The sequence below is a fragment of the Tachysurus fulvidraco genome, chromosome 11 (genome assembly GCF_022655615.1).
Source record: "Tachysurus fulvidraco isolate hzauxx_2018 chromosome 11, HZAU_PFXX_2.0, whole genome shotgun sequence".
Lineage (NCBI taxonomy): Eukaryota > Metazoa > Chordata > Actinopteri > Siluriformes > Bagridae > Tachysurus > Tachysurus fulvidraco.
This window is the reverse complement of record NC_062528.1, coordinates 8,058,735-8,069,022: the sequence shown is the minus strand read 5'-3', so window position 1 is coordinate 8,069,022 and position 10,288 is coordinate 8,058,735. Positions and strand designations below refer to the sequence as shown.

At 45.0% G+C, this 10,288-nt stretch overlaps 1 long non-coding RNA gene across 1 annotated transcript; it reads right to left on the bottom strand.

Annotated features, from left to right (window-relative positions):
* Positions 1-541: 541 nt before the first annotated feature.
* On the bottom strand, positions 542-7,995 carry LOC125145847. The gene is made up of 2 exons (XR_007144303.1): positions 7,877-7,995; positions 542-1,234 (listed from the first exon to the last, which is right to left on the bottom strand). It is a non-coding gene; the product is annotated as an uncharacterized LOC125145847 (long non-coding RNA).
* Positions 7,996-10,288: the final 2,293 nt, after the last annotated feature.

Sequence of the window (10,288 nt, the reverse complement as noted above, 5' to 3'; positions counted from 1 at the left end):
AACACAGACGAGTGGAGTGATACACACGGTGAAACATCTCAACGCAGTTGTACTTAATATAAGCACCTTGGTACGCTGCTTAACCAAACAAATTAGCAAATCAGAACTAACTGTTCTGGCATCTAAAACTTTTAGATTACTTCTACTTTGAAGAGTGTTGTTGCTCTGCACTTTATCATTTTCAGAGAAAATTATAACACTTTCTCACTGTCACCTGGCTGTCAAAATAAATTATTGTCAGTCTTCCTGTGTCATCCTTTTTCCACATCATTACAAGAAACTATTGCAAAGGTGTGGATTATGATGAATAATTCAACCAAATCCACTGTAGAAAATTCTCCTCCCCCTATTAGACACACGCTTATCTGTTTTCACTGCTTTATACAGTATAGATGAGCACAGTCTGTAGAGTCTTGGGACAGTATTGATAGACAATGACTGCACTAAAACCATTAATAGGGTTACTGCGCTCATATGCTGTAAGATGTTGTTCAGGTTGCACAAGTGTGATATGTAAATATCCCTCCAAACAGGCAGTAGCAACACAATAAACTTTTTTATTTACTTTTTTTTTTTAATCAGGTAAATAAAACACACACACAGACACACATATATATATACAACCATTTGGTAACATTAACATTTGGCAAAAGTCCATCAGAGTATCACATCCCAAGCATCTTCTTCATGAAATGATTCTAGTAATTAACATCTATAAAATTGAATCTGATTTCCTCAATGTATACTAATAAAAACTTACTAGGAATCCATGGATGGTATTTAATTAAGGTAATTCACAGCTCTTTCATATGTGGTACCACTCCTTTGATACTTTTATCTCACAAAGGTCCTTGTCTATGTCATTTAGGAAACATTTAATATGAACACACATATAGTGAGTTCTTAAAACTGAAATTGAACACAACCCCTTCAAGTGTGCAGTAATATCGATCTTTCAGTGTCACCAGACTTTGAAACACTATAAAATAAAAACACTATATAAATTTAAATTGCACTTAATTAAGGTGCGCTATACCAATACTGAGTAGGGCTTCTATTTGCTCTCAAAACATGTTGACGTCATTGCATCACACGGTGATGGCTCAAGTGGTAAAGACTTGAGTTGTTGATCAGAAGGTCAGTGTTCAAGCTCCCACTGTTGAGCCCCTGGGCAAGGCCTTTAACCCTCTCTGCTCCTGGGGTGCTGCATCATGGCTGACCCTGCCCTCTGAACCTAAATTTCAAGGCAGGGATATGCAAAGAAAGAATTTCACTGTGCAGTACAATATATGTGACAAAAATAAAGGCTTCTTCTTCTTTAATGTAGACATGCTGTGAATCTCCCATTCAACCATAAATAGATTGTTATAGTGTAATATCAGTAATGATTGATTCCTATTAATTAACCCAAAAGGTGCAAAGAAAACATCCCCAAAACATTAAAACATCTCTACTAGCCTGTACTGTTAAAATAAGGCAGGTTAGATCCATGGCTTCTTGCTGCTGGTGCCAAATTCTGACCCTACCATCTATGTGCCTCAGCTGAAATCGAGATTAATCAGACCAGGCTAGATTTTTCCTCAGATGTCTGTTCTTGGCTGACAGATGTGGATCCTAACGTGGTCTTTTGCTGTTGTAGCCCATCAGTCTTAAGGATTAGTTATCTGTGTTACTATAGCCTTTTAGCTCGGACCAGTCTGGACATCCTCTGTTTTGTCTCTGTCTCCAACAAGGTGTTTCCTTAAACATAAGTGCCACTCACTGTTTATTTCTTTAATTCATCGTTCTGGGTAAACATTCTGAGTGAGAAAATCCCAGGAGATCAGCAGTTATAGAAATACTCAAACCAGCCCATCTGTCACTATCATGCCACAGTCAAAATCACTGAGATCACATTTTCCCCAATTCTGATGGTTGATGTGAACATTACCTGAAGCTGCTGGCCCGTATACATATAATTTTATACACATTGCACTGCTGCCACATTACTAGCTTATTAGATAATTGCATGAATATGTATGTGTACAAGAGTGTGTGTGTGCCCTGCGATGGGTTGGCACTCTGTCCAGGGTGTATCCTGCCTTGATGCCCAATGAAGCCTGAGATAGGCACAGGCTCCCCGTGACCCGAAGTAGTTCAGATAAGCAGTAGGAAATGAGTGAGTGAGAGAGTGTATGTGTACAGATGTTTCTAATAAATTCATCCTCTTTATATTATTATTTTTATTAGCAGCAGTAGTGGTAGTAATAGAATTCAGAGGAAACCCATGTTAACACAAGTAGATTATGGTACCAATACTACAACTACTACTAATAATAATAATAATGATGAAGATGATGATGATGATTAATAGTAGTAGTAGTAGTAGTAGTTGTAGTACTAGATCCCAGAGGAAACCGATGTTAACACAAGTAGATTATTGTACCAATACTACTACTACTACTACTACTACTACTACTACTACTAATAATAATAATAATAATAATAATGATGATGATGATGATGATGATGATTATGATGATGATTAGTATTAATAGTAATAGTAGTAGTAGTAGTAGTAGTAGTAGTAGTAATACTAGATCAGTAGAAACCCATGTTAACACAAAGAGATTTGTTGTACCGATACTACCACTATTTATTATTTTATTCATTTCTTTTTCTAAACCTGCTTTTTATACAGACTTATCCATTCTTCATTAAATCTACCATGCTTCCCAAAGAAACAGTTTTAGATGTGTTGGATATGTCAGCGCTGCAGTCCTGACGTGTTGCAGCAGTACCGTGACTGATTTAGCACTGTACTGATGACCAGGTGTTCATTACACTAACAATAGGGCAAAGACGTCAGTGCGTGCTTCAGTGTGCGCTGCTCCTTCAACATTCATTACTAATGCTGCTGACAAGCCTGTTGTGTTAATGTTCTTTTTGTTTAAAGCATACTCTAATCAACGCTAGCCTGGATTTTAAATACAGATGAATGAGATTATCGATATGAGTAAATGAGTTGAGTGGGGAACTCAGAGGTTTAAATTGTTATGCTTGTCAGTGGCATGCATATGTTTGTACGTGTGCTTGTCTTTATATAAATGGCATTGTTTGGCAAACACAAATACTACTACATTTAATATTAAAAATCTATCTTTGCAACTGTAGGAGATGTTTCTGTGGTTGATTACAAAATGATACACGTGTACCATGAAATCAAGATGCGTACGTGGCTTTCACACTGGAAAATGTAATAGTTCTCTTTTAAGATGTAATAAATCAAAGCAGTTTTATTTGTATAGAGCCTTGAACAATAGGCATAGTTGCAAATATATAACCTCAAGATATTACATTTTACCTTTAGAAATCTATCCTTATTAAGCAATCCAGAGGTGATGGTGGCAAGGATATCCCCGATATGTTAAAGAAACCTTGAGAGGAACCAGACTCAGAAGGGAACACATCCTTAATCTGACATCAAATAGTGTTATTATGAACACAGTTTATTAGGTATAATCACATGAAGCACATGAAGGGACATTAACGGAATTATGTTCTTTAAGTCAATCAGCCAGAGACACTTGGGAAAGAAGCTGAAACATTGAAACTCTGCTGTGTCCATTAATCTGTCATGCTTACTTAAGATATAGTGAAAGGTGGAAAAAACATAGCGTCTGAGCTCTAATACATCTGTCTTTCTAAAACTTTAACACCAATTCAATAGGAAGACTGCTTTCCACAGCAAGGTGGCAGGAACAGCAGGAGGTTGTCGATCTCTGGTGATCTCTGTATTCACCCAGCTGCTGTGATCCTTCCACTGGCTTCCGGTAGCTGCATGCATCAGATTCCAAACACTGATGCCTGCCATCCATCCATCCATCTTCTACCGCTTATCTGGGGCTGGGTCTTGGGGGCAGCAGAATAAGCAGGGATGCCCAGACTTCCATCTCCGCAGACACTTCCTCCAGCTCTTCCGGGGGAATACCGAGGCGTTCCCAGGCCAGCCAAGAGTCATGTCCTCCAGCGTGTCCTTGGTCTTCCCCGGGCCCCCCCCCGGTTGGACATGCCAGGAACACCTCCCAAGGGAGGCGTCCAGGAAGCATCCGAAAGAGATGCCCGAACCACCTCAGCTGACTCCTCTCGATGTGGAGGAGCAGCGGCTCTACTCTGAGCTCCTCCCAAGTGACCGAGCTCCTCACCCTATCTTTAAGGGAGCGCCCAGCCACCCTACGGAGGAAACTCATTTTGGCAGCCTGTATCCGGGATCTTGTCCTTTCGGTCATGACCCAAAGCTCATCACCATAGGTGAGGGTAGGAACGTAGATCGACTGGTAAATAGAGAGCTTCGCCTTGCAGCTCAGCTCTTTCTTCACCACAACAGACCGGTATATCGACCGCATCACTGCCGAAGATACACTGATCTGCCTGTCGATCTCCCGCTCCATCCTTCCCTCACTCGTGAACAAGACCCCAAGATACTTAAACTCCTCCACTTGAGGCAGGAGCACTCTGCCAACCCTGAAGGGGACAAGCCACCCTTTTTCCGGCTGAGAACCATGGCCACGGACTTGGAGGTGCCGATTCTCATCCCCGCGCTTCACACACGGCTGCAAACCATCCCAGTGCACACTGAAGGTCCTGATTCGAGGAAGCCAACAGGACAACATCATCTGCAAAAAGCAGAGACGAAATCCTGTGGTCCCCAAAACAGACTCCCTCCGGCCCCCGACTGCGCCTAGATATCCTGTCCATATAAATAATGAACAGGACCGGTGACAAAGGGCAGCCCTGTCGGAGTCCAACATGCACTGGGAACAAGTCTGACTTACTGCCGGCTATGAGATCCAAACTCCTGCTCCGGTCATATAGGGACCGGACAGCCCTAAGCAGAGGGCCCCGGACCCCATACTCCAGAGCACCCCCCACAGGTCACCACGAGGGACACATTCGAATGCCTTCTCCAAATCCACAAAGCACAGGTTGGGCAAACTTCCATGAACCCTTCAGCAACCTGGCGAGGGTATAGAGATGGTCCAGTGTTCCACGACCGGGACGAAACCCGCATTGTTCCTCCTGAATCCGAGGTTCGACTATTGCCCGAATTCTCCTCTCCAGTACCCTGGCATAGACTTTTCCGGGGAGGCTGAGGAGTGTGATCCCCCTGTAGTTGGAACACACCCTCCGATCCCCCTTCTTAAACAGAGGGACCACCATCCCAGTCTGCCAGTCCAGAGGCACTGTCCCCAGCCGCCACGTGATGTTGCAGAGGCGTGTCAACCAAGACAGCCCCGCAACATCCAGAGACTTGAGGTACTCAGGGCGGATCTCATCCACCCCCGGTGCCTTGACACTGAGGAGCTTCTCAACTACCTCAGTGACCTTGGGGATCAACGAGTCCACAACCGAGCCCTCGGCCTCTGCTTCCTCAGTGGAAGACATGTCTGTGGGGTTGAGGAGATCCTCGAAGTACTCTTTCCACCGTCCGAAAATGTCGAAGTCAGCAGATTCCCACTCCCACTGTAAACAGTGTGTGCAGGGCACTGCTTCCCCCTCCTGAGGTGCGGACGGTTTGCCAGAATTTCTTCGAGGCCAACCAATAGTCCTTCCAGACCCGAGTTTTCGCCTCCGCAACCACCCGGGCTGAAGCTCGCTTGGCCCTCCAGTACCTATCAGCTGCCTCCGGAGTCAGGCCAACCAGGCTCGATAGAACTCCTTCTTCAGCTTGACGGCATCCCTTACTTCCAGGGTCCACGACCAGGTACGGGGATTGCCGCCACGACAGGCACCGGAGACCTTACGGCCACAGCTCCAAGCAGCCGCGTCGACAATGGAGGTGGAGAACATGGTCCACTCGGACTCAAAGTCTCCAACCTCCTTCGGGATCTGGTTGAAGCTCTGCCGGAGGTGGTAGTTGAAGATCTCTCTGACCGGGGACTCTATATATATATATATAGATATATAGAGATATATATATATTTGACCAGTGGTTAAAACTCATGGTATCTTAAGTCTGTAACCTAGTGAACCAGAGTTAATGTATCCAATGATGGAGACTTAAGCACATTTGTACGTCGCTCTGGATAAGGGCATCTGCCAAATGATGTAAATTCACTTACCAGATACACACAATCACAGACACACCCTCCGGCCCCAGCAGTCTTCACAGCTTTGAGCTTAACAGTATTGAGCCAATGAGATTGGAATTGTGGGGATGTTCACCAGCTAAAGCTGTACTCTACAGATGACAGCTATCTTATAGATTCAACCCTTGTCTCCTACTGTGAGTCTGTCACTTTTTTTTTTAGGGGGGGGTTTGATGGATATTTGGAGAGAATTGTTCAGTCACTAAAAAGTACTTGGACTCAATCGGCCAGAAAATGCACTCTGTGTGAGTTGCAAATAGAAGTTTTAAAGCTGTGGTGAAATTGCGGTGATGGTCAAACTAAAGATGAATTGTAAGTTCCACAGCAAAGAAAATGTTTTACTAATTGAAACACTAAAGAAGTAAACAGAGTGAACTGTATGAATAATACTAATATACCTTGATTACTAATTACCATTAATGAATAAGCATATTTGTATTTTTTTTTTGTTTAATGTCTAATGTGAGGAAAGTTACTGTGTTCATAATGCAACTCTACAGTATGTGCTATAACTGTGGTTACCACCTCTTTGTTTCACTTAGGGAAACGTTTCCATGCAGTAACTAATACATGATAGTGAATGTAGACACAAGGAGAACAGATAAGATAAGGAAGGAAATGACTTAAATTTAGGCTTGAACCAGAGGAACTTAAGATTCCTGCTGAGCTGCCATATTAATAGTTTCCTTAAATAAGCACCTTTAATTGTCTTACACAGTTTGTCATACATTTGAAAATGTGCTGGTTAATGAAACGTCTGCTGGAAAACCACACATCTAGTTAGACTGCCTGTGAAGCTCAGAGCAACTTGCTTTGGTGTTAATTTTCACCTAGTTTTGGAAGGGAGGGGTGTCAAATATTCATGAATAAAACTGTCTTAAAAGAATATATAATGAGATGGACTTTCCATTTCCAAAGTGAGAGAAGCACAGTTTGCAAGTTAAGGCTTCTGTGCCAGGTTCTTGCATAACACAATGGGGTTTTCACTCAGAATATAGCCTAATTGTTAAGCTAAGTATATCTAACCAATAATTTTATTAGTTGTATTAAAGAAAGGTCTGTGCTAGCTTTGTATAAAAAAAAGCATACATCGAGATGATACAGAATTTCTACATATTACTACATATCTTTTATCCTGTCTTACTGCTATGACTCCACAACATAAACAGCCAGTAAAATGTGACTATTTTGACTGTATGCTTCCTCAGCTCAGATTTCAGACCATTTATAGGACTCGTACTGTTTTCAATTATCGTTATTTAAAGCATGCAGTTCTTATAATTCCTCCATGCTGAAAATGCATTAGCAACCTGAGGCTTAAATACAAGTTCAAGTCAATATTTCAATCTGATACGGCCATAAAAACGAATGCAATTAAACACGAGCATAATGAATGCATGCATTTGCTTTTGAATAATTCTCTATGCAATTCCTTTCTTGGTTTTACCACCTCCTGTCAACACCATTTATCACTTATCATCTGTAGTTTGTAGACGCCTGTGCTTATTTAGTAGTGTTGCACACTTTCGTCGTAGATTATTGTAGATTCTGTTTCCCCTCCAAATGTTGCTTGGTTTATTATCCTTGGTCCTGTCATGTAGTTAAGGGCTTTTAGCTTTTCCCACCAGCATATCCCTCAACCAGCATATCTCTTTGTATTATAGAAGATTTGGCTTCTCTAGAAAAAATGTTCTCCAGCAGTAGCACGACTCGGGTGCTCAATCAACCAAAATCAATGTATCACTCACCCTCTTTCTCCGCTTTAGAAGCTTGTTCAATATCCAAAGGATGTCCCATTTTTATCCTTGTGATATCCTTGTGATATCCAATGCATGGTGAGACAAGTAACCATGTTGTAACGAGTCTGTCTGTGTTTTCCCTTGTTTCTGTCTGCTGTCATTCCCTGCTGTTAATTATTGACCCCACCCACCTATTTGTTACCATGGACATTAACTGCACTCATTCCCTTCCCCAGGTGTTTTGTCTTAGTCTGTGATTGCCTCCGTCTTGTGATTGGTTCTTGTCCCCTATATCTACTCTGTTTGTTCATTTCCCTGTTGTGAGTCGTTGGTGTAGTGTGTTGTCTGGTTATGTCTCTGTTCCTGAGCATCAAGCATCGGGGTCCATGGGCTACAGAGTGGAACCAGCCACGGACGCCCGAATGCCCTACAGTGCCTCTGTCCAGCCCAGTCCCGTGCACACCTGTGACCGAGCCAGTTCTCATGGCTACCATACCGGCAAGCTCGGCTGAGGCCCGTGCGAACCGGCTGGTCTCCAAACTGGCTGATACCCCGATGAGGTCGGCTCGGGCAGCCGCCATCCCTAAGCCGTCGGCCTCACCAGCCGAACCGACCGGGTCATCGGAACCAGATGAACCGACCAGGTCGCCGGAACCAGCCGGGTCGCCGGAACCAGCCGGGACAATGGAACCAGCCGGGACCAGCCGGGTTGCCAGAACCAGCCAGGACAACGGAACCAGCCGGACCGAGTGGGTCGTGGGAACCAGCCAGACAGAGCGGGTCGTCGGAACCAGCCGGACCGACCGGGTCGAAGGGACCGACCGGGTCAACGGGACCGAGCGTGTCGTCGGAACCAGCCGGACCGAGCGTGTCGTCGGAACCAGCCGGACCGAGCGGGTCGACGGAACCAGCCGAACCGAGCGGGTCGATGGAACCAGCCGAACCGGCCGAGTCGACCGAAATGACTGAGTCAGAGAACGCAGTCGACGTGGTTACACACAAACTCCCTGAACTCTCTCTGCCTGGCCTGAACCTACCAATGTTCCTGTGGTATCTGTCCTGTGTTTTGTTTCACTAGATTTGCCAGGCCTTCTACCTCCTGTCTCTGCTTACAGGCTCAGTGCACCCCCAGCACCACCCTGGTCTCTGGTCCTGCTCCGGTCTCTGGCCCCACCTGTGGCACCGCCCTGGTCTCCGGTCCCGCTTTGGTCTCTTGCTCCGCCTCCAGCACCACCCTGGCCGCCAACTCTGTTATGGTCCCTGGCTCGACCCGTGCCACCACCCTGGCTCCCAGTCCTGTCCTGGTCTATGACTCTGCCTCCAGCACCACCCTGGCCGCCAACTCCGCTTTGGTCCCTGGCTCGACCTGCGGCACCACCCTGGTCTTTGGTCCTGCTCTGGTCTCTGGCTCCGCCTCCAGCACCACCCTGGTCTCCGGTCCTGCTCTGGTCTCCTGCTCCGCCTCAAGCACTACCCCGGCCTCCTGCTGTGCCGACGCCGCCCTGGCCTCCTGCTCTGCCGACGCCGCCCTGGCCTCCTGCTCTGCCGGTGCCGCCCTGGCGTCCTGCTCGGCTGGCGCCGGCACTACACGAATCCGATAGTTGAGCCTTCGCTCCACCCTCCTGGACTGGTTTCTGTAGACTTGGGAGCGTCTGGAAGCTATTTGTTACCATGGACATTAACTGCACTCATTCCCTTCCCCAGGTGTTTTGTCTTAGTCTGTGATTGCCTCCGTCTTGTGATTGGTTCTTGACTCCTATATCTACTCTGTTTGTTCATTTCCCTGTTGTGAGTCGTTGTTGGTGTAGTGTGTTGTCTGGTTATGTCTCTGTTCCTGTATCCTGTTCCGCTCAGTGTTCTGCTCTGTTTTGCCTGCTTATATGTTGTTTGTTTCTTGTTTTTTGTCATTAAATCTCAGACTGCATTTGGATCCTCATTCGCTTCTTTGCCTCACCGTGTCTAATCGTGACACATGTAGGCATCCAACAATATGGAGTTGCAAGTCTTTGATTTTGTCACTACCCTAGCCTGTACACTATTACTAGCTCATCTAATTACTTTGTTTGTTCTGCTGTCCTTACTTCTATATCCAGCTCTAAGAAATAAACCCTCAGCACCACAATCTAACCAAATGTAATGTAACATTTACATTTCCAGCATATAAAATTGAGCTTTTGAGGGTTAAGGGCCTTGCTCAACGACCCAAGCAGCTTGGTGGACATCGTATTCAGGCTCACAACCTTCCAATTGCTGAGATAACACCCTAACCACTAGACTATCACATCCCCCTCACATAACACAAAGGTTTATGTGGGTTTTCAACACAGATTTATGTACCTAGATGCCAAAGAACTTATAAAACTGCTACTGTAGGGTCCAAGAACCTAAGGCTCACCTGCTTGGTTGTACAGTCTCAATTTA